The 23,618-nt window shown below is 45.9% G+C and overlaps 1 protein-coding gene across 7 annotated transcripts in view; it reads right to left on the reverse strand.

The window, feature by feature from the left end:
• GPAM (glycerol-3-phosphate acyltransferase, mitochondrial) overlaps positions 1-22,366 on the reverse strand; it is a 57,195-nt gene extending 34,829 nt beyond the window's left edge. For 4 of the 7 annotated variants that reach the window (XM_054581513.1, XM_054581509.1, XM_054581512.1 and 1 more), the window contains exon 1: positions 22,141-22,366. The gene's annotated coding sequence lies outside the window, so the exon portion shown is untranslated. Of the gene's footprint in view, positions 1-9,468; positions 9,626-22,140 lie in introns of all 7 variants that reach the window. The other 3 variants (XM_054581514.1, XM_054581511.1, XM_054581510.1) reach the window with 1 other exon arrangement.
• Positions 22,367-23,618: the final 1,252 nt, after the last annotated feature.

Genomic DNA, 23,618 nt, shown 5'->3' on the forward strand with positions numbered 1-23,618 from the left:
CAAATATTCTGTTCTAATATTTTTATACTAAGCAGAAAGTGGTCCAATATGCTTGAAGGTGAATTGTGAGAAGTTAAGATATGTACGCTAACTCCTACAGCTAATACATCAACAAAGCAAATAAAGTAGAATCACTTAAAAAACTCTCATGAGTTTAAAAGAAGGCAGTAAATGAGGATAAAAAAAAAAAAGAAGGAATGGATGGGGTACAGAGAAAACACATTGCAGGATGTTAGATTTAAATCCAAGCATATAAGTAATTACCGCAACTAAAAGGCAGATTGTCAGACTTGAGGATGAAAGCAAAAAACAATTACATGCTGCCTATAAAAAAACACTTGAAATGTAAGGGCAAATAAAAGCCAAAGACTGAAAAGCAATGTACCATGCTAATGATAATCAAAAAAAAAAAAAAAAATAGATGGTTATGTTAATATCAGACAAACTGGATTTCGATACAAAGAATATTACCAGAAATAAAGATGATCATTTTACAATGATAAAGGAGTCTATCTATAGGAGGAAAACCAATTCTAAACATTTATGCATCGGAAAGAAAAATGGAAAAAACTCACAGGTGTGGACAACAGTGTGATGATTGCCAGGAGGAGGGGGTACAGGGAGGTGGAGGGGAACATGGGGGGCATCGATGGTGATGGGCGGGGACTCGGAGCGGTGAACACACAATACAGTGCACAGATGATGTGTTGTAGAATTGTGCACCTGAAACCTGCATATTTTTGTTAACTAGTGGCACCCCAATAAATTCAATAAGAAATGAATCTAATAAAGATCTTCCATATATATGAATCAAAAACTGGCAGAATTGCAAAGAGAAAAGTTAATGATTATGAACAGCAATTTTAATACCCCTCTCTCAGTAACTGACAGAGCAAGTATGAGGATATCTGGAAGTCTTTCTTACCTAATAAAAGGAAACACGCATGTGGCATGGCTTCTTTTTCACTTTTTTTTAAACCTATTTGCTCTGTAACTTGATTTCCAAGCCCAACACCACCAATCACACAATCCTAGATTTTGTTAAATCTCTGTGGTAAGCCACTCTAATCTTGATTTGTGCTCCTCATAGGAAAATGCATTCCTGACTCATATTTAATTCGGAGCACAGTTCTGGCCTCAAGAATAACTGGAACATATCGGGGGACACAGACAGAGAGGGCTGGGGAACAGTCCCTGCCAGTGTATCATGCCTGTGGGTGGCAGTGGAAGTGACTTTAGAGCCTGCCATTTTGAAAGTACCTTAGGTAAGAAGAAAACGGAACTGTCTGACTCACTTTTACCGCATTTGTGGAAGAATAAGGACTTCAGTTTGACTGAAAACTGCCCTATCAGGCAGATGAAGCTAGAAATTTCAAATAAGCCGAGCAGCAGGTAGTCAGACTCCTGGGAGGACCGGTCTTGGCAAGTCCGTCAGGATGGGCTGCATGCATGGCAAGGCTCAACCCCACCCGAGCCCCCTTCCCCGACTCTGTGGAGAAAGGCCAGCTGGAGCAAGGTACGGGTCCAGACTTCCAGCCACTAGCTGTGCCTCAGCGGACACCAGCTCTAGAAGGGAGCCTGAGTACTGGATCTGATAACCAGTAGAGCAGGGTAATTAAGAAATTCGCTTGTTAAGTCTTTTTTTAAAATCATTTTTAGTTCATTCTTAAGAAATGAAAGGCATTTGTTTTCCTTCTCCTAGAAATGTGAGCAGGTTCTGGGGCTTAAGTTCTGAGGTTCCCTAAGGCCTTCAGGGATGTTGGGGTAATTGCAATTAACAGTCTTGTTTGTTACTAAAAGCAAAAAAGAGAGAGAGAGAGAAACTGTTGGCTGGGGTTGGTTGCCAAGAAGGTAAAAGCTACAGCCCTTGTTTTCTTCTGTGGATTCAAGCTGGATGGTCCAAGAAGGAGGTAGAGGCCAGAATGGCCCAGGCACTGAGAAGGAACTGAGGGTTGAAGGTTCTGATCACGGTCCTGATTTGGAAGTCCTCCAAGGCAGGGCGTTGGAGGTGGCAAGTCTCAGAGTAGGGCAAAGGAGGGAGGGCTGTGAAGAATCTGCAATCTGGGGAACCTTCAGCCAAGGTCCCACTCGCTAATCATGTTGTGGAGGCCATGGAGCTTCATGCACCATGCCGGGCCTGAGCAAGGAGCAACGATGAAGGAGACCACCCTGAACCGAGCCAGGGCCTCTGCTTTCAGGCTTCCTACATGGCACAAGTGCCAGGGTAAGGGAGAAGAGGGAACCCCAAAAATATCACCATTGGAGTTCTAGGGACCCTTGACAGGAGCAGCTTAGAGACTGATTAATTGGACGCCCATTCATTCATAACATGTTAACTGACAGCCTGTTTTGTACCAAGCACCTTTTCAGGCACTGAGAGTACAGAGATGAAGTTGTCACACAGAGGGCCTGTCCTTGTGGAATTAACAGTCTAATGGCCCATGGCATGTTGGGAGGGAGGGTGTAGGGAGAAAGTACTAGACAAGTAAACAAATGAAATCACAACAAAATGTGAAAAGTTCAACAACAATCAAACATCATCTGTCACAGAGAATAGCAGAGGTGACTGGTATCAGATAGGGTGGCCAGGCAGGCCCTCTCTATGGGAGAAGCAGCTACAGGGAGACTGGGGCATGAGAAACATGGAAGAAGCCAGAGGAGATCTTTCCAGAAAGAGGAAAACCACACCTGCCAAAGCCCGAGGGAGGGCAGTGGTTGGCAGAAAGAACAGAACAGTATGGGCTGAGGCAGAGTAAAGGGGAAGTGGCAGAGAGAGGGGTTAGGAAGCCAGATGGGCCAGGTAGGGCAGGGCTTTTTAAGCTATAGTAGGAAGTTTGGAAAACTCAAAGTAAAATTGCGACCCTGGCCGGTGTGGCTCAGCTGGTCGGAGCATCAGCCCATAACCAAAAGGTGGTAGGTTTGATTCCCGGCCAGGCCATACACCCAGATTATGTGTTCGATCCCCGGTCCGAGTGCATATGGGAGGCAACGAACTGGCGCTTCTCTCTCATAGATGTTTCTCTCTCTCCCTTACTCTCTTCCATCCTCTCTCTCTAAAAGCAATGGAAAAAAAAAAAATGTCCTCAGGTGAGGATTAAAGAAAAAAACTTAAAAAAAATTAAATAAAATAAAATTGTGACATGTGTCATAAATGTAGTACAAGAAATCACACGTGCATGCCCTTTACCCTGTACATATTAGAGAAGGATGAACCGAAAGAGAAGCCAGGCCTACGCCTTTGGAGGAGGAATGGGCAGTGGCCCAGGAGCTGTGACAAAGGGAGACACCTGCCCATGACGAATTGGCAGCAGAGAATCTAGGGAAGAAGTAATAAGCCATTGTGTAAGCTACCATGTCCTGAGCACTTAGTATACACCAAGCACTGTTCTAAGTACTTCATAGGCATTCTCTCCAGCAATCCTCTGTATTAGCCTTGATACAATCTGGAAAACATAGCCCACACCAGACAGCTGGTAATGGGACTTTATTTCCTATGGAGACCTACTTAGAAAGGCCTTAGAAGAGCAGAAAGAGTGAAAGGGAAGGGCGAGGCAGCCCAGAGATCAGCAACAGCAGAAGATCACTGCCCCCGCTTCCCCACGGAAGAGTGGGGTCGCTACCCTCTGTGGGGGCTGGAGTGGCTACTCTCATTGTTTACAGAGCCAGGGGCCAGAGCCACCTAGGTGACAGCTGGGACTAAGGAGAGAAGGGCAGCCTAGAAGGAGCTGAGCCCACAGAACTGTCTGTCACTGCTGGAGATGTCACCTGAGGAAGAAGGAGACACCCTCCTAGGCCTTTTTCTCCTCCTGCCCCGCTAGGACCCACCAGCCCCTCTGACTGGCTGAAGCAAAGAGCAAGGCAGCCTAAAGAGGGGGTTAGGCCACGGTCAGCTCTCAAGCACAGAGTAGGGTAGGAAGGCTGAGGAGCGGATCTGAGGGTCAACAGACAAAAGAGGGCCGATCCTCCCAACAGCTCCAAGAGCTAGGAACGATTATTGCTCCCATTTTTCATATGAGAAAACTGAGGTGCAGATAGAGTGGTAGAGGAGAGGCAGAACTCCAATTTGAATTTATCTTTATCTGACTCTGGAGTCCAAACATAGAACTAATATGTTTTCAGGCAGCTTAAGTGAGAGCCTAGTAGTTAGGACTGGGCCACCAGATCCTGAGTCTGAAAGCCTATCTTAATATTAACCTCACTCTATAAAGTACTCAGAGGTGGTTGGCTTCAGAACTGAGCGGCTTGTTGGGACATCAGCAGATAGCCCCAAGTCTTCTTAGCAGAATGTCTGAGGGCTCTGCCCTGCCTTGCAACCTCGGTTCTCTCACATACTAGCTGTGTGACCCTGTGTCAGTTATTTAACCTCCGTGGGCCCAAATTCTCTCATTTTTAAAGTAGATTTGCTAATTTCCTCTTACTTATTGCATTATTTTGAGGTCAATGGAATAACATATGAAAATAATCAGCACAGTACCTGTCACATGGTAAAGATTTACTAAGCAGTACATATTACAATTGTTGTTAGTCTCTTCTTGCAGATACTCCGAGGACAAAAGAGAGATCCTATGCCTTGAGCTTGAATCCTGTTAAAGAACTTGTCCTAAAATCTTTGGAACTCATAGGAGCCCTTAAAGTTACTTTGTTCTGGGAAGAGTGTTTCCCTATTAGTCAGTAGGGACTAAGTTACGATACAGTAACAAATGTCACATTGTCTTAAGGCAACAAAGTTTGTTTCTGTCTTGTTTCTGTGTATGGGGCGTATCAACTGCAGGTTCTTTAGGGGCTCTGCTCACTAAGGCCTTTGAAGGGGGCTCCCTCATGCCTCCTGGTTCCGTGATTGCTGAGGCTGGGAGCTGAGGCTGGGAGCAGAGAGTACAGGGAACCACACACAAGCTCTGAAGCCACACGTCACTTCTATGCCCATTTCATTAGCTAAAGCAAGTGGGTGAAGAAGTGTAATCCTAACAAGTCCCCCAAGCAAGATAACTAAACATTTATGAAAAATCCCAGTGACTATCAGAACAACCTCAGTGAACCTTCTGGTTGGGCTGGATAAAGCTAAGGTCCCAATCTGGAATGAAGAGATTTGGTTACTTCTAACAGGCCAGACTACCCTATGTGACATCATTAAAACTTGTCTTTGTCATGCCCAGAATTGCATGTCTGAAGACAACTTGTCTTTAGGAAAAACTTTGGTTCCTAAGTATTGCTTAAGACCACTTCCCTAAAAAATCACTGGTGGTTCTTGGATGATATTGTCCAATATGCTTTGTGGAGCTGAAGTGCTGGCTGGAGAAAAAGCATCTTGTCTTCTGGAAGACGGAGCCTAACATGGACTAGACTATACATGTCCAGTCTTTTCCAGAACCTTCCCTACTGTTGCGTAACCTCACGTCAGACTATTGGGCACTCATGGCTCATGGAGCAAGGACAAGCTCTAAGTGTTAAGAAGCAAGGCCTTTTCCCAACTTTCACAGTCCTGTGTCCTCCTGGATTTCTTTCCACCCAACTGGAAGGTTTTTCTTGACCTCTTTTCCTAGCTTAAGACCCCCTTTCATTTTTACTCACACTTTCTCCTTCACAGACCAAGAACCTAGGAGTCACTCTTAATTTCTTCTCACATCCAATCCAACACTACTCGCAATTTTACCTCCTTAATAGCTTGAAACCCATCCTCCTTTTCATCTCCCTCTCTCTTTGCGCTGTGCCAGCCCAGGCCGTCACCGCCTTCCCCGGGAGGCGAAGCGCCTCAGCACCCGGGATCCTCGCGGCTGCTTCCAGCACGCCACGCTCCCCAAGTGCCCACACGTCGGCCAGAATGAGGATTTGAAAATGCAACACTGACTCTGTCAAACACGCCCATACCTCTGCCTGATCCCATGCCAACTGATTAAAATCCTTTCAATTATTCCCTAAGTTTTTAGGACAAAGACTGAAGTCCTTAATATGGCCTCGAATGCCTGGCAGTTCCTGCTAACTTCACCGCGCTCATCTCCTCCCACGCATCCTGTGTTTTTCTGACTTTGGCCACCTTGGCTTTCTTTCAGTTCCTCAGGGAAGCCAGACTCCAGGCTTCCCTGGCAGAACTGCCGCCTCTGCTCACAATCGTCTCCCACTCAGTCCCCTGCTTTCTCTCCAGATTGTGCTTTGTAATTAAATCTCATCTCCTCATAAAAACCTGTGTTGACCCTCATACTAAGTCAGGCCCATTCTCATATGCTTTGCCCCCATGGGAACTTATCACAATTATAATTGAATATTCAATTGTAGAATTATCACCTAATATCTACTTCTTTCTCTTAAGTATCATTCTTGACTTTTCTTATTCCCTTCCTCTGTAGTCTAACATGTCCAGTGCTTTGCTCAAAACAGATGTTCAAGAGCTATTTGTTGAAGGTCCAAATACACGACATGACTAGTTAACAATTTAATAAAGGGGTGTGTAAATGGCTATTACAATAGCCCTGGACAAAGCTAGGTCTTGGAATAGAAGTACTCAACATAGAATCTATGAAACACAGAGTTTGGGGGACACAGGCCTTTTAGGTCTTGGGGAAGCCATGTGTGCAAGCTGATAGAGAGGTAGAAAGCAGACTTTCCCTTCCTCCTTCAGGCCACTTCCTGAACCATGGTAGAGGGGGCAACGTAAATAACCACCAAGGAGATTAGGGGCGCAGGTCTCCAGTGGTGACCAGCAACACAGGGGCTGGTAGCCACTGGAACTGAATGCTGCTGCTGAGTACGAGGCAGAGCAGAGGCTGGGAGGCAAGCACACACCCGCCAAATGCATTTGAGGGAAGGAATTTGCAAATACTTGAAAGGGAAAGCTCTGACAAGACTGGAGACAGACTCTCTTGCATTTTCCCTCCCTTGGAGTTGGCCTTTGTCCAAAAAAAAAAAAAAAAAAAAAAAGCAAGCAAAAACAAAACTGTTAGATAGAAAAGACAAGGAGAAGCAGAACTACTGTGCATTTAAGCCATCTTTTTCTAAAGAGTTCGAAGCAAGCTGGAGCCTTATTAAGTCTAACTGGGAGGAAGATCAATCTAAATTCAGCTGGGTCTATTTCTAGAATACTTTTTTAAAAATATAACATTATTAGGGACATAGAAGCCCCAACATTTTCTTTTGGAAAATTTATTCTCTTGGATGTTCTAAACATATTCCTTACAACTGTCTTGAGCTATAATTTAACAGATTTCCCCAAAGAAGAGGTTTCCAAAGTAAAGAGTATTATCCACCCCGTTTCCAGTTGTCTAAATTACCTGATACAAGGTAAACCTGAATACAAATAATCTACTTGACTACAGTTTTATGCAAATACTTTCTGATAATTATCATCATATTACTCCACAGAAGACTTTAAACTTATGACAAGGATGACCTCTAACATGAAAGTAAGATACTGAGTAATAGGGTTCCATAATTCAGGGTCATGGAGTTCAATCCCGTCGTTGAACCTCACTTTGTTATACAGCTGATTGGGTGGGTTGTGGAGCCAAACCTCTCATTCAGGGTGACTTATACTTTATTCATCCTTGTTTGCACTTTTTTTTTTTTTTTTTTTTTTTGCTTAGATGGAAAAATATCTGCCCCCATTATCAAATTATTTATTTTAGTTACTCTTTCCAGAGGCTCTCAGTTCTGGTCCAGGGTTCCTACTTTATCCTCGTAAATCACTGGAACACATGAGTAAATTTAACACATGTACATGAGTTGTAGAATTCCAAGTCATCACTATATATACAGATGGAGTTAAATAAATCTTAATATCCATAATGTTGGTGTTACTCTAGGTTATTTATAAATTATGTTCTTGGGGATAGTCCAATTAGATTTCTAGGTCAACTGTTCATTGCCGTTGAATAAATATAATCTAGGTAGAGGGTGAATTGTATCTAAAGTCCCATCAATTGATCAAATCCTGGAAAGAATGAATTTTAACTCTCCAGGGATAAGGTTTAGTTAAACCCTACAGGGTTATAACATGCCTTATGTACAGTGTAAAATTTTTTAACGGTGATAATAGTTAAAATAATAAAATTTTCTACTTGGTCAGTAATCCCATTTCATAAACCATAGTGACTCAGCCAAATTGTAATTAACCAGAATAGTCTCCTCTCAGTGTGACCTGCAATCTGTTTCTGTTTACAAAACCAGAGATGGCACATGTAGGAAACCTGTTATTAATTAGGCCACCATGTCGTAATTATGGGTGCTGTACAGACACATCCAAAATGATAATTATTCTGAACCATTAATTACAGCTTCACAAACTATGTTATCCAGAACTATGAAATATTTCATGTAAACTTAATCTATGGCTTTAATCCTTCTGTGCCTCTTTTTCCTCATCTGTAAAACAAGGCTAATAATAATACCTACGTCATAGGGTTGTTGTGAGGATTACGAGTTAAAATATGTAAGGCATGGGGCAATCAGTACCTGGCACATGGTAGGCACTATATAATGTTTGCTGTTATCATAAGACCTAGGAAAATGTCCAGACCTCGAAAAGGAAGGTTTCAATCCCACTTGCATTCACAGGTCATAATCAATAAATGTGTTATTTTAGAATCACAGGTTTCCCCTGATCCAACCCCAACAAGTTTTCCTTCTCTAGTAACAAATCGGCATACAGTTTTCTTTTCATAACTCTACAGATGGCCCCAGACTCATGATGATTTGACTTAAAATTTTTTTGACTTTATATTGCGGTGAAAACAATATGCATCCAGCTGAAACCATACTTGGAGTGTTGATCTTTTCCCAGGCCAGCGATACGCAATGTGATGCTCTCTCGTAATGCTGGGCAGTGGCAGGAAGCCGCAGCTCCCCATCGAGAGACAACCAGTTATACTGGTAAACAAACAATACTCTGCAGTGTCCTGTGTTGCCATTGTTTCTATGGATATTGTATTCTGAACAGGTTTAAGGTAGGCTAGGCTAAACTGTGATGCTCAGTAGGTTAGATGTATTAAATCCAATTTTGACTTACCATAGATTTATCAGAACAAAACGCCATCATTTCTTGAGGAGCATCTCTAATTTAGTCAGTAAAATCTTTTAAGCAGTTCCTAACTTTTGGATTCAAGGAATCTGATTAAACTCTAGACTCTCTCCTGAGGGGGGAAAATGTGCATGTAAAAGTTTACATTCAATTTCAGAGGGTTCATTATGGCCCTCTGAAGTCCTTCATGGACCCCAGATCAAGAATCATAGTTTGAGAGCATGATTTGGAAGATAGCCAAATTGAATCTGGTTCTTTTCACAATGTCTAAAGCAAGATGAGACAGAAACACATATTTGCACAGTGTAAAGGAAGTATTAATTACTCTGCGCCAGCTAAGTACTTTCCAATAAAGGGTTCTGATGATGATAAAGGAGGAGGAGAATGAAGAGAAGAATGAGAGGAGAAGGAGTCGTCACTCAGAATGGATAAAGGAAGGTAAACTAAAGGTGTACTTTTACCTTTGAGTGAGCCAAGTATGCAGCTGCGCTTTGAAACTGGGAGTGCTGTATGGCTGTTATTATAGCAACTCTGAGGGCAGTTTGAGTAACTGATTGTATCTAAAGCCTTCTTTTCAACCTCAAACAGGTAAAATATTATCACTGGGGCTCTTCACGCCTGTGCAAGGATTCAGACACAAAAGAAATGTTAATTATGGGAACTGAGCTGTGAATTCTGAGTGACCCCCAGGGACAAAATGATTATCTGGTGGTCTTATGTTGCTGGAAATTTATTAGAGGGTTTTAAGATTACATTAACTGATTTTCACCTTAAGTGCTCCACCTGGAGAAGCATTAAAGGCTCCTGATAAGGAATGATTTCAGAGGAAAAATGACATCAGCCAGAAGATCTTTCGGGTGAGTCAGGGGTACTGTAAGGAGAAAAGCCCAAGTGAGGTAGGTGGCTGTGTCCAGCCGGGCGGTGTCATGGGCTGCAACAGAGAGCTGTCATCTGACCAGGGCTCACCAGGTCCCCACTCATCCCCTGTTTCCAACAGTCACCAGTGCCAGAGACCAAAGAGGAAGAATAATATGTTTACAATAAGGGTCCCAGAGGGAGGCCAAGGACCCAGCTCTGTTGCCTCCCCATGATGGCCTCCAATTGCAGCCCTGCCTCTGAGAGCCAGACATCTTCGCAGGGGCTGCAGGTGTCGACCGGCTCTCACCCGTGCTGAGCTCTGCTCCCTCCTCCTCTCCCGTCTCCCCTGCCTCACTCTGCCTCCGATTCCAAAGCCACCTTTCTGTTCTTGGACCGTCCCGAGTTTATCCCTGGTGCAGAGGCTTTGTATCTATTGTCCCCTCTGCCAGGAATATTCCTTCTCTAGATATGTGTGTGACGGACCCGTTCTTACGTTCCGGCCTTTGCTCGGTCGGTAGTTTTCTGTCGCCTGCCTTGTCACTTTCTTCTATATCACTCTATTTTATCGATAGCCCCTATCACCATCTGAAAATAACCTGCTGATTTGTTTCTTCACATTGTTAATAGTCTCCATTACAATGTGAGCCCCATGAGCGTGGACACCTTCTACGTCTTGATCACCGGTGTAGGCCCCAGGCTTAGCACAGAGAAAGCACCTGATACACAGTTGTTGGATAAAGGAATGAACGATCATCCTAACAGCCACTATTTGTCAAGCACCTACTCTGTGCCCGGGACAGGGCTGACTGTCTCACTGAATTCTCACCGCGACCCTCCAAAATAGGTACTTATCTGTTATCCTCATGGTACAGACTAGGTTGCAGAGAGGTTATGCAGCTTTTCCAATGTCAAAGCTAACATGTTACAAGCTAGCAGGTAACCAGGACCTGATTTGAACCCAGGCATGTCTGGCTTCAACACTCATGCTTGAAATCAGGAGGCGGCATGCTTTTTCTAGAAAGAACCAGATAGTAAATATGTAAGGCTTTGCACACCATAGGGTTCTACATGTAGCAACCACACAACTCTGTTGTGCTATGAAAGCATCCATAGACAATACATAAACAAATGGATGTAGCTGTGTGTTAATAAAACTTTATTTACAAAACGTGATGGGCAGGCATTGGCCCAGGGGACAAAATTTGCAGAGATATATATTTGGTATGCTATGCTAAAAGAGAAGCAAATTCTTCTCTTTTAAAGAAAAGCAAAAAGAGAAGAGGAGTAAAAGAAAAGTATTAAAATGTGTGCTTGGTGCATGGTGAGCCCTCTTTAAATAAGAACAACAGCAGGAAGATACAACTAAGCTTCAAAAGGCAAAATCAGCAGTAAGGGTCTGGTAGGAATTATGACTCTATTGATTCAACTTCTTGACAGAATTATAACCATCATTTAAGACTACAGTAGAGCTTAATCAAATAAGGTATTCCACTTTACTTATTTTTTAAGGTTTTATTTCTTTATATTTAGAGAGAGGGGAAAGGAGGGAGAATAAGAGTGAGAGAAACATCCATAGGTTGCCTCTTGTATACCCCCAACTGGGACCTGGCCTGCAACCCAGGCATGTGCCCTGACTGGGAACTGAACTAGCGACCCTTCGGTCTGCAGGCTGGCGCTCAATCCATCCACTGAACCACACCAGCCAGGGCAGGGGTATTCCATTTTAACCAAGGTCCCATTCACATTGGAATTACACGATTTCACATGCCAACACTCCAGCAGATCCACACCACCTTCCATCCCACCCAGACCCCAGATGTGCACTATTGAAGGACAAAGTATACCGAGTTACTCTGACTGTCTAAACTGTCCTTCTTTCAAACTTTGAGCCTGGAAAGTTGGCTTTCCTTCTAAGCAAACATAAGAGTTACTGGCAAGAGGTGGAAGACAAGATATGAGTCGCAGGTTGGAGGTATCTCTGCAGCCTCATTGGGAAGGCCACCACTACTGGGTTCAGTTGCTGAGTCATTCATAGCGGTGGTTCATGACACTGAATATCAGAACCAGAGCGAAAGATCAACTCCCAGACCCTTGGGTTTGGGTGGGAGGCAAAGGCTGAACTTTAGAAGGTGGGAGACGAGGGACAAAGGCAACAGTGTCCGCAGTGCTTGTCTGTGCACACGTGACAGGCTGGCGTGGGCCAGAGCCCGAGGGGACGAGGCCTCCTGCCAGCCCTCCATTTTCCTCTCCTAGGTCATTAGACAGACATTAGACAAAATATTCACTTCTCTTGTACCCTGAAGAAAGAGGAAACAGCATGTGGTTCTTAAACCAATAGGCACACTTTCCTCAATTTGCATGCAATTTTCTAAACATGGACCCTAAATGTCTGAGCAAGTGACAAAGATTAAACTTTAGTTGGACTTCTGAACCTTCTCCTAGGCTCATACGTACTCGGACTGTGCACTCGTAAAAATCCAGGTTTAGCAAAACCCTGCTAAGTCAGTTTAACCAGAACTGTCACCTGCCCCCTTTCATCCCCCCAGGTGACGTCGGATCCCCCTGGCCTGTCTTCAGCAAAGAATCTGTTAGGTCGGTTCAGCCAGACCCCGCTTACCCCCACCGTTACCGCTTAGTAATTTGCCATCCACTGAGTGCCTCCGCCCTGCTCCTTGGCTATAATTCCCACTTGTTCGTGTTGTTTTTGGACTTGAGCCCAATCTCTCTCCCCCACTGTAAAATGCCATGGTGGTGGTCCCTACCCTGAATAAAGGCTGCCTGGCCATCTTTAACAAAAATTGCTGAATACTTTTTTTTTCTCTGACATAGTAAAGCAGCCCCAGCACAGAAGACACAGCAGGTACAGGGGACTCTGGAGACGCAAGGTCTGTCCCAGCCCTGCCATGTATGTCCCCGCAGCAATGTCGTGGGCACCCCTGCCCCTGGCTTCCCCTTTCTGAGCCTGTTTTCTTATCAGTAACAGAATGAGTCGGTCTCATCCCTTTTAATCTAGCCAAATGTCCATCTTTTTTCATCATTTTGTTTTTTGTTTAATATCTGTTATATTTGTTATTGGTCACAGTTACTATTTTAGATGATTTATGTTACTAATAAAAAATAAATTTCTATTGAGCATTTAGTGTTTTTACTAGGATTATGCCACATGTTTTGAATCCATCCTAGTACTTAATTCTCACAACCTCCTTATAAGGAGGGACCTTTGTGATTGCAGACTTCACAGATGTGTGCGCTGAGGTTCAGGAAGGTGACATAATTTTCCCAAGGTCAGAGAGTAAGTGGCAGAGCTGGGATTTGAGCCTGAACTTTTTCTTTCTCCCTCTTCCCTGTCTTTCTTCCTCCCTCCCTCCCTTCCTGCCTTCCTTTTCTTTTCTGTTTTAAGAACTACCCTGTCTTCATGTGCCCTGTAGCCCCTGGTCAACATCTGACCCAAGAAAAAAATGGAGATTCAAACTCTTTTGACCGGAATTCCATGATGCCTCTCACCATGTCAGGCTACCAGATACCAAGATGTTTTCCTGAAGGAGATGGTACAGGAGTTGCCACGGATGTCCAGTGCATGGCCTTTGCTCTTGAGGACCCAAGAGAGATGGTCAAACCCATGGCACAATCAGGGGCCTGGGAGGAGGAGTGCAAAGCAGGAGATCCTTCCTCCTTGCTTTTTTCCTTACTGTCATTTTTCTGCATAAGCAAACATTCAACCATGGTGTCTTAAAATCTCTGATTATTGGAGAACTTTTTTCTTTGCTAGGGAGAGGCAATCCCTTTAAGATTAGACCAAGTCAACAATCTGGTGATACGGAAGATCTGGGGCCTCTCTTTCAAACAAACCAAGATTTTTAAGAAGGCACAGGAGCGCTGGCCTGATCAGAGAGGCTTGGGGGCATGGGGTGGGGTAAGGCTAATGTTTTGCACAGATCTGATTCTCTCATGGGTGGGTGGGGAGAGAAAAGAGGAACAAGTTTAATTTTTGAATGTCTACTATGGCCCAGGTGCTTTTACATACACTGAGCATGAGGTCCTGCCAATAATAGGTAATGTTGACATTTTACAGATGAGGCTAATAAGACCCTAACCAGGGATTCTCTCTCTCTCTCTCTCCCTTTCTTTTCACTCTACTTCAATGCTTGTGTAGACACCAACCTAGTCTAATTAAGATTTCCAAGATGTAAATGGCATTTTCTCAATTGAATATTTTTTATAAAAATAAATAAAATTTAGACTGCTAAACCTAATACAATGCCTAGCACAAACTAGAAGCTCAATAAAATAGGATGAATTAACAACTAACAGTGCTGTTTCTCAAAGTGGAGTTGATATCACCCAATCTAGTAGTTCTCAACTGGGAGTGATTTTGCTCCCCAGGGGTCATTTGAAAATATCTAGAGATGTTTTTAGTTGTCAGAGTAGAAGGGAAGGGTACTGCTGGCATCTAGTGGATAGAGTCCAGGATGCCTGTATACATCTTACAATGCACGGCACAGCTTCACACACAAAAAATGACTTGACCCCTTATCTCAATAGCGATGAGGTCAAGACATTCTGATATAATCTAACATGTCTTACAGATGAAGCAGGCAACCATGACTTAGAAAGATAACAAGACTTGCCCAGGTCCATACTGCTAGTTGATGGCAAAGTCATGATGAGAAATATCCCCTGAAACCTTCTACAGTGTTCTTGCCAGACCTCACGGGGCTGCCTAGCCAGAGGGTTGCCTGCTGCAAGAGAGACAGTTCAATGGAAAATGATATGATACTATAACCGCCCAGGTAAACCAAACGTAATGAGGTCAATTCAAGTGGACCAAGCCTGTTGTTCCTCATTCTGGGCCATCTTCTCACCCAGAAGCCAGGGGAGGGTCCAGAAAACAAGGAGACCAAGCTTTGGAACTGAGTGCTTGCCTAGAGGCCTCTGCTGCTCACCAGCTTCACTGAACTCCTTCCTTTTCTTAGGGTTGCAAACCAATGATCACAATTATCAAGTCAAAGAAAGAATTTTCTTTTAATAATTAAATATGCAGGTTAAAAATATTAATGATTATGTGGTCATATTAAGTCAAGGTAGAAATGGCTAGCGACTGATTCTTTCCAAAACATACGAGTCATTTGCATGATAACTGTCATCAAGGACAAATTTTTGGCTTCCTGCGTGCCACGAAATGTGTTGGGTCCCAGAGAAGGGGTGGGCAGAAGGAGAAGACGAGGAGGCAACCCTGACTTCAGGAAGCACTCGGTTCAAACAAAAGAGTCTCCTTTGCAATTGCCGTCTCAGAGCAAAGCCAACACTGCAAAATGCACAAAGCAAAACGCTGTTACTGCTAAACAGCTAAGCCCAACACGACTTGTTTATTTTAAACAACTGTTTATTTTAAACAGAATCGCTCCCCTGCAGACCAAGAATTTGGATTTTCCCACTTGTATTATTAGGATTTGGCCTGACTGATGGACATTTTTTTTTTTAAATATCCATTAAGATCCTGGGAAATTCCAATGCCCTGTACCATATCTAAAATGACAGGATAACGAGATGCAATAGGGGACTTCATTGAATGATAGATCACGTGACCCCCAAATGCTTTCACTTAAGCTGGGGGATGGAGGACCCCTAAAAGGCCATCCTGGACACCTTTCCCAGCAGTCTCTACACTGCGTCAAAGTGGAAGCTGGAGATCTGGGTTAACACGACTCTGAAGATTGACTTTTATCTTGAAATTTCAATGAAAATTTAAACATTCTGAGAACACTGAGTCCTAATGGCTTTTATTTCCATTGCAACTGCTTTCTGAGACAGATAATTTCCCCTTTAGATTTTCATGAGTTTGGCCCAGAAATCAGATACTCAAGGCATTAAACATACAGGAGCCTGGGACGCCAAGAAAAGAGTAATGTCTATTTAAGGATTTGGCTGCCACAGCCAGCTTAGCGTCTTGGGGAAGTGAGTGGAATTTGAATATATCAGCTCTGCTGCTCTCTGCTACAGACCTGAAATCAGACACTCAGAAGGACACCCCAGGGCTCCCGCTTGGGTTTGGACATGGGTGTTAACCTCAGTGACAAGCAGCTTGTTGAGCAATGCTTCCCACACTTGGAGCTACCATAGTACAAGGAAAGGAAAGCCAACTTTTCCCTTTTTCCAAAGTAAAAGAAAAGAGATGCTAACTTTTCCATTCTGCCCAGCCATAATATTAAAATTAAACTAAACACTGACAGTCTAAAAACACCAGCATTTGCTAAAAGAAAGAATGCTGTAACATATCAAGAAGCAGGAAGAAGAGACTCTCAGAACAAAGGGAAGTTCTTCAAATTGAATACAGATAGTGGTATTAAAGACTTCGCTACTTTGTCCTTAGTTCTTCCATCACCCTAGACTGGAAAAAGAATATCACAGACCAGCACCCATCTGCTGTCTGGAAGGCGGGTACTGTGAGTAGCCGCTGGAGCCTCCTGGGGAAGAACTGGGTTGGAGACCCAGAAGGTATTCCAGGACCGGGACAGGGAGCGGTGAGGGGATGGGACTGGGGGGGTCAGGAGTTGCCCTGAGAATAAGCCTCTGCTCTATGGTGGCACTTTGCACATGGGAATGCTACACTAGGTAGCTTGTTTAATTACTCATCTCTTCCCCTGGGCTTTGAATTCCTAGAGAGTATGCCTTGCTGCCCTGAGTCAGGCAGCTAATTAGATGTGGGGTGGGGATGGTGGCATAGTAAGCTGACATTCAAAGGAGCGGTGGCGACCCACCAGACAGGGCACTGCTTCAGGAGCCCACACAACCTGAGGAGCAGCAGGCACATTTTCTATGGTCTCACTGTGTGTACCATTTCTGGCTGGCATAGCGGAGGGTCCCCCTCCTTCCATCCTATCTGGCAGACCCATCCTGAGCATCCTCCCACAAGATAATTAAAATGTGCCCCAAGGAGAGCAGGAGGGGGGCCGGGACGGCTGTTACTCCCAGGAGGTGCCAAGGGACTGCGGAGAAAAGGCTGTTGGCACTGCCTGGGCAGGGGGCAGCGCTGGGGGGGGAAACAGCCGGCTCCCTGCCCCCTACTGACGGCTCCCCTTGGTCTTCCCCTTGCCCGGCTCCGGCTCTGAAAAGAGCTCCCCATCCCAACGTTTTCCATTTTCCCAGGCCCTTCTTTCTCATAGCTACTTTTTGGAATTGACTCAAAGAAAACATCATCCATGCTGTTAGCAGCAGCCCCCGGGGGGTTAAATTCCACAGCAACCGCCCCTTCCCCACAGAGAAAGTCCAGCCCACTGGGAAATGGATGGTGCTTTCTTTCAAGACTCATTGTGGGAGGTTTCTGCCAGGATGTTGAAGCCCGATACACAGAGGCAGCCTGTGCTGAACTTCCCACCAGCCTCGGCAGCAGTGCGACGAGGCCAAAGGCGAAGCTCACTAAGCCAGGGCACTGAGGCAGCGGGTGGACAAGGCGGGATAGGGCTCCCGCCCCCGCCGTGCTGCTGGAGAGCCCAGGAGCAACAGTGTTTTCCTCAGCACTGGCTCGGCATGCAACTGGGAGCCCCATAATGCATCTGAAATGCTACTCAACCAACTCCATGTTGGTGGGATTAGCAAGGCTGTGGATTCTGGGAACTGAATGGTGAGGGTGGGCTTCCCGTGGCAAATATCTCGTCATTTTTTCCTCTTAGGGCCTGTTGGGGAGATTTGCCTTGGGTTACAACTTGCTATTCCAAGTCTCTTTGGAAATGCTCTTGGCCTAATGTATTATATATGACATGGAATATCTTTTTCTTTCTCAGCTTCCAAGCCTCTATGGTTCTCCCACCAGAGGTTTTGCAACCTTGAGTTCACGTGAAGACTGTTGTTCGCCTCGAAGTGTCAGCCTTAATGCCTGTCCCCTGCCCCCCCCGCCCCCCCCCCCGCCCCCAGGGTTGCTCCCTTAGGGAATCACCGGCTAAAACACTGGCGTCCCTGGGAGGCTCTATCTAGCACCCTGGCCAGCAAGCAATGGGTGCAGATTGGCTAAAGGAAAGCTGAGGCAACAGTGAGCCCCAGGTAGAGAAGAGAAGATGCAGAGATAGCGGTGGAGGTCAAGGGGACAGGGTCGCCCACACGGGAAGGTGGGAGGAAATTGAAGGTGCTGACATCACCATTCTTTCAGGAGCCTGACACTGGCTGTTGCCTTTCCTCCTTCTCCTCAGGCTTAGCCTTCTTATCACCTCCCAGAGCTTCTGGCTACGTCTGGGAAAAATGCTAACCAGCACTTCACAAAGGCTGGCCAGAAAGCTCTCAAAGGCACTGTGTGCCATGCCAGAGAACGGGGTGCTCCTGGTGGGGGGCGGCTGGGAGCGCTCGCGGGCGGCCAAGGAAGACCGCGGGCTCCTCTCCAACCCTCAGCTCCCTGCTCCTCCCCCAACAGCCCGCCGTTCGCGCAGAATCTGCCCCCGGAGGGTTAGTCATCCAGGCTACACGGGTATCAATGTGGGGAGAAGGACGCAGAGAACCTGGTTACCGTCCCCAGGCCCTGGCTTAGGGATTTTCATTTGGGAGGAGTGGTCCCAGAGCAGTGAGGATGCCGGGCTTCAGCTGAAGAGCAGGAAGGAGGTGCTGGAAGAAAGGGACTCTTAAGGGACAGAATCCCGATCCCGCCCTTTGCTTTGCCCTCTTTGAGCTCAGACCCAGCCTCCTTCCAGCAGCAGAGACAACAGGGGAAGAAGAGCACTGGACAGGGAGTCCAGAGACCCTTGCTTAATCCGGCTCTCTCTTGCTGTGAGTCAGGAGAATCAAAAACACCAGAGATGAGCCACTTAGTCCCAGGAATCATTCAGTCCAGGCCCTGACATACTCACAGACCGTGAGTCCCAGAGAGTGGCAGGAGCTTCAGCAAGTTCACACATACTGAGCACCTACTGCGCTCTGGTTGAGGTGGCACAAGCTGTTGGCTCCTCAGAGAAGCCTTTCCTGGCTAGCTCCCCACCCTTATCTAAATTCAGTCCTTTGTTCTTTTCCCCAACACAGATGGAAATGACCTTTTAGTTTGTGCAACTTTTTTTAATGCCTGCGCTCCCCGCCCCCATTCTACAAGGGCAGGGAGCTTTCCTTCTCTGCCTCATCTCCCCCTGCATCCCAGGGCCTCACACACAGTAGGCCCACAATGAGATTGGTTAAACTCAGAATCCCTATTCTCACAGAAACCCGGTGGGAGAAGTGTTGTACCCATTTTAAAGATGAAGAAAGTGGGGCTTAGATGATTTTAATGACAAGCAGAAAAAGCAAAATTCAGCAGTGGATGTGAATGGCCTTCTCCCCCACGCGGTGCTCCTCTTCAAACAAAGGCAGTCAGACCTGGGAGATTCCCTTAAGCTGGGGGCCTTGGGTTGGCTTTTCCCAGCTGTGATGCCCCAAGACCAGTCCCCGAGGAAGGAGGCAGGGTAGGGTCATTCTGGGGCTGTGGGCAGCTCAGAGCCGAGGTTGCCAGGCAGGTGCCTCAGCTTGCCAAGCCAGGTGTTAGATCGGGGTCCGCGCAGGGAAGATGAGAAGCTGAGGACCACAGAGCAGTGAGCAGTCCCCACTCACTGCACACAGAGAAACAGGAATATCTGCCTGGCAGGAATATTCGAGGGGGCCCATCACCAGGAGGCAGTGAGTCCAGAGCCAAGGGTCTGGTATGTGGGAAGAGAAGACTCTGAGCCTAGACACTTCGGTAACTGAATTTCGGCTTGTGCACATAGCATCTTGGGCACTTTAGTTATGCTCTCTTAGCCTTAGTTAGTTCTTGTAAAACATAGGACGATGCTGACCACACTATCTCACAAGGAGGGTAAATGAGATACACCAGAGAAAGCCCTTAGCACAGGGTCTGACCCACCGCGAATCTCCAGCCAGTGGTCTCTCCAAGTACTTCCTTCAAGGCTCAGCCAAATTCCTGACCTGGAGCCCCTTTCGGGCCACAGGTAGGAGCCCAGGAGTGGTCAAATCTGCCTACAAAGGTAGGTGAGAGGCCTACGGGGAAAGCAGATCCTGACGGAGAGAACAGAATGCAGAACTAAAACCATCCCAGGCCAGCCTGTGGCCACTTACTACCTTATCCTCAGAGCTTCGCCCACAACCGCCACCGTGGTTCAAGAGCAGTAGGTGAGCCGGGTGAACAGGTCCAGCAGAGGAGATGGGAGAGCTGCCGTGTTCTCCTCATTGGCCCAATAGCACTAATCTGTGTATTATTGACTCCAAAAGGCACCACAGCATAGGAGTCAAAGCATGGGCTCCAAGGTCCACCATTTACTGTTGTGTATTAACTTAGGGTTTCTGCAGCAATTAGATGGGTTGTGAGAACTGAGTGAACAAGTGTAAAGCACTAAGAGCCATGCCAGGCACATACAAGGTGCTCTATCAATGTTAGCTGTTACTCCCAGTGAGTCTGCCGGGCTCTGGGGACCTGGTTGGGAGCAGGTCCCTGCCCTCACAAACCTGCCAGTCTCATGGGGGCAGTGGATCAGGAAATAAGCAATTAGAAGACAATATGATTAGTGGCCCAATAGGGTGAATTCCAGACCAGAGGAAGTGGCTTTGCTCAGAGACCTGATTAATCTGTTGACTTGGCCAGACCAGGGGCCGAGGCTGGGTGGACAGTGCTCTAAGCAGAGAGACTAACATGGAACACAGTAGACCATGGTGGGTGAAAGAAAACGTGTCCACAGGGCAGGACAAAGATGGAGGACGGTGAAAAAGGCAACCTGAGAGACAAGCAGGATCCCGACCGTTCATCCGGACAATGGACAAGGAAGGATGTACTTCCAAAAGAGCAGAGGAGAGTCAGGCCCAGGAGGTAGAACTCCCTGCACGGGGCTTGTCCTCCACCTCGTCACATGTCCCTTAAAATTATGAAGCAGGATTTGCTCTGGCTGGTGTGGCTCAGTGGACTGAGTGCCGGCCTGCTGAACGAAAGGGTCTGCTGGTTTGATTCCCAATCAGGGCACATGCCTGGGTTGCACACCGGGTCTCCAGTAGGGGGTGCGTGAGAGGCAACCACACATTGATGTTTCTCTCCCTCTCTTTGTCCCTCCCTTCCCCTCTCTCTAAAAATAAATAAATAAATAAATTTTTTAAAAAATAAAAAACTGACTTTAAAAAAAGTTATGAGGCAGGATTTGCTTTAACGAACATCTCAGACTAATTATTCAGGGAACCCAATGGGGCCTCAGCAGAGAGAACTCCCTGGGAAATCAGCAGGAAGAAGAATCCTTCATCCTGTGGAGAAGCTGTGTGGACAAAGCCCTGGTAACATCCCACCCAGCATAGAGGATTAAGACAATGTGGTGGGAAACATTGGGAATTAAGACTGCCACCAAGACTAGAGAAAAGAAATACAGTTGGCATGATTATTTCTTAGCCTAAAATGCACAGGGAAAAATCAGTTTTAAGAATACCAATTTACCATCAAAGCATTCTTTTCTACTTAATGTCAAAATAAAGTTGTTTTCCTTGTTTTTGCATCATATCCTTGCTTCCTCAGCCACCCCCAGCCAAACCTAACAACTAGCAAGGATGAAGGTCATCCTTTCATCTCTTCCACCATCATTCCAGGTGGTTAGATTCCTGCTGGTACCAGACACTTCCAGCTTTTATCTGCAGTGATGAAGTCCTTTGACATAAAGCTCTATCTGCCCAACTCAAATTCAGACAACACCACTGAGTTGGGAATGTGATGAGGGTGAGAACAGACAACACACATCAAACACAGATCTCAAAGTGGGAAATGAATTCTCACAAGCGAGGCACCTGGTCCCACTCTTTTCTCTCTGCCATCTACATCACAAGGCTTTGTGCCACCAAGCAGAGCCTTTGAAGGCCATGTTCCGTTTGCAAATCAGGCTTGATGATGTTTCAAGCTAAAGCAATTGGATTTCTCATAGAGTATTCAAAAACCCTCTGAGGACTTCTGGTTCTGAGCCAGAGGGAAGGATGACAAGGTGGCCAAGAGACCAGCTAGATGTCAGGAAGGACTTTATGGGGAGCAAAAGCATGTAGACCTGGGCAGTGCACCATGATCTGAGCTCGTGCCTCTTTGCACCAACAAACAGATCGTGCCTTGACTTGGTCTTTCTGAAGGATTCCAAGAATCTGAGCTCTGTCTCCTTCCACTTCCTCCCTCCACACTCTCTGCCTCTCCTGCTTTCCACTTTGCTCACCCAGCCTCCCCACCTCCCAAGCTACTCCCTTTCTAATGTCATTACATCATAAGAAATTTGTTCCTCCCCCAACAAAAAAAAATATATATATATATATTTTAATACCTGTATCCTTGACTCTGTGGTGTCTGAGGAATTATTTCCAACCAGGTGCTGAGCGAAACTGATCCAAACTCTGGAGAAGATAGCCCCAGTCTGTGCGGGAGGGAATCAAAAGCTCCACTGGGTGTCTGTTTGTATGGCCAGAGGCTGGAGGACTTTGGGTGCTTGGCAGTGACCTCAAAAAAATTCGCTAAGCAGCAGCAAACTTCCCCAGCACAGTTTTGAAACACCCCAGCAGGAGGAAGCCTCTTTAATCAAATAATAACCAGCCAGAGATAAGGCCTGCTAGGCCAAGCTCAGCCAGCCAATCACCTGCTTCCTTCCGACTGCAAGGACAAACAGACCCAGGCTTCTGGAGTGAGTTTCAGCGCTTGTTATAATTTAATGATGTTGCGGGTGGTGTCTTCTTGGCTGAACCTGGTGGGGATTTTCTATCAGAGGAGTGAAGCTCTGAGCTCAGGAATCTCATTCTCAGTGGAGGCGCCTGGCCCAGGGGCTGGAGCTGAGAGTCCTGAGTGATCACATGGGGCAGCCAGCTCCCAGCCTGGATCCTTCCACATTGCCCAGCGTTCTTGCTTCTGCCAGGAAGCCAGGCCTGAAGAGGATGGAGCGGGGCTGGGTCACTGGGGGAGAGCACATCTGACACCAGTGGCACAGTTCGTTGACTGTGACCCTGAAGAGGTCGTGGAGACCCTAGAGACTTGCTCTCACATGTTGGAGATGCTTAACACACATTTCCTTTGGGTCCTTAGTTGGCAGTGACTTTGAATTTCTCTGCATTCTTCATTCTTTCCAGGCATCCTCACCTTCCAATGCTATCGGTGCTGTTAAGCCAAGAAGTATCACAGAAAGGGTGGGTTCTAGGGACTCTACAGGTCTGGGAGTGAATAATGGCCCTATGTGTTTCTAGCCTTGTGACTTTGAACATGTCACTTAGCCCCTTCCTTGTGGAGCTGCTACAAGGATTAAAAGGAAGAACTCTGCCAGGTCCCTATTAGGTTCTTAGAGGCTCCAAAGAGATATAAATAAATCCTTACATGGTACGGTGTATTAGAGATCGATGTTTAAAGGAACTTAGGGAGAACCTGTTTGTTATGTGAATAACACTTGGCCATCAGCAGGACCAAGTTTAGGACATTTCATCACCCTCAAAAGAACCCCCTTCCCATTAGCCATCATTCCTCATCCCCCACCCCAGCCCCCGCCACTCCAGGCAACCACCAGTCTACGCAGCATCTCTCATGGACTTGCCTACTCTGGACAGGTCATGCAAATAGAATCATGTACCATATGGCCTTTGTGACTTGCTTCTTTCACTTAGCATAGTGTTTTCAAGTTTCACTTTATTCCTTTTCATTGCTGAATAATACTCTATTTTACATACATACACCACAATTTATTTATCCATTTATCCATTGGTGGACATTTGGATCACTTCCACTTTTTGCTTTTATAAATGGTGCTGCTATGAATATTTGTGT

The sequence above is a fragment of the Pteronotus mesoamericanus genome, unplaced genomic scaffold (genome assembly GCF_021234165.1).
Source record: "Pteronotus mesoamericanus isolate MK-2021 breed Mesoamerican mustached bat unplaced genomic scaffold, CSHL_Meso_final contig_657, whole genome shotgun sequence".
NCBI lineage: Eukaryota > Metazoa > Chordata > Mammalia > Chiroptera > Mormoopidae > Pteronotus > Pteronotus mesoamericanus.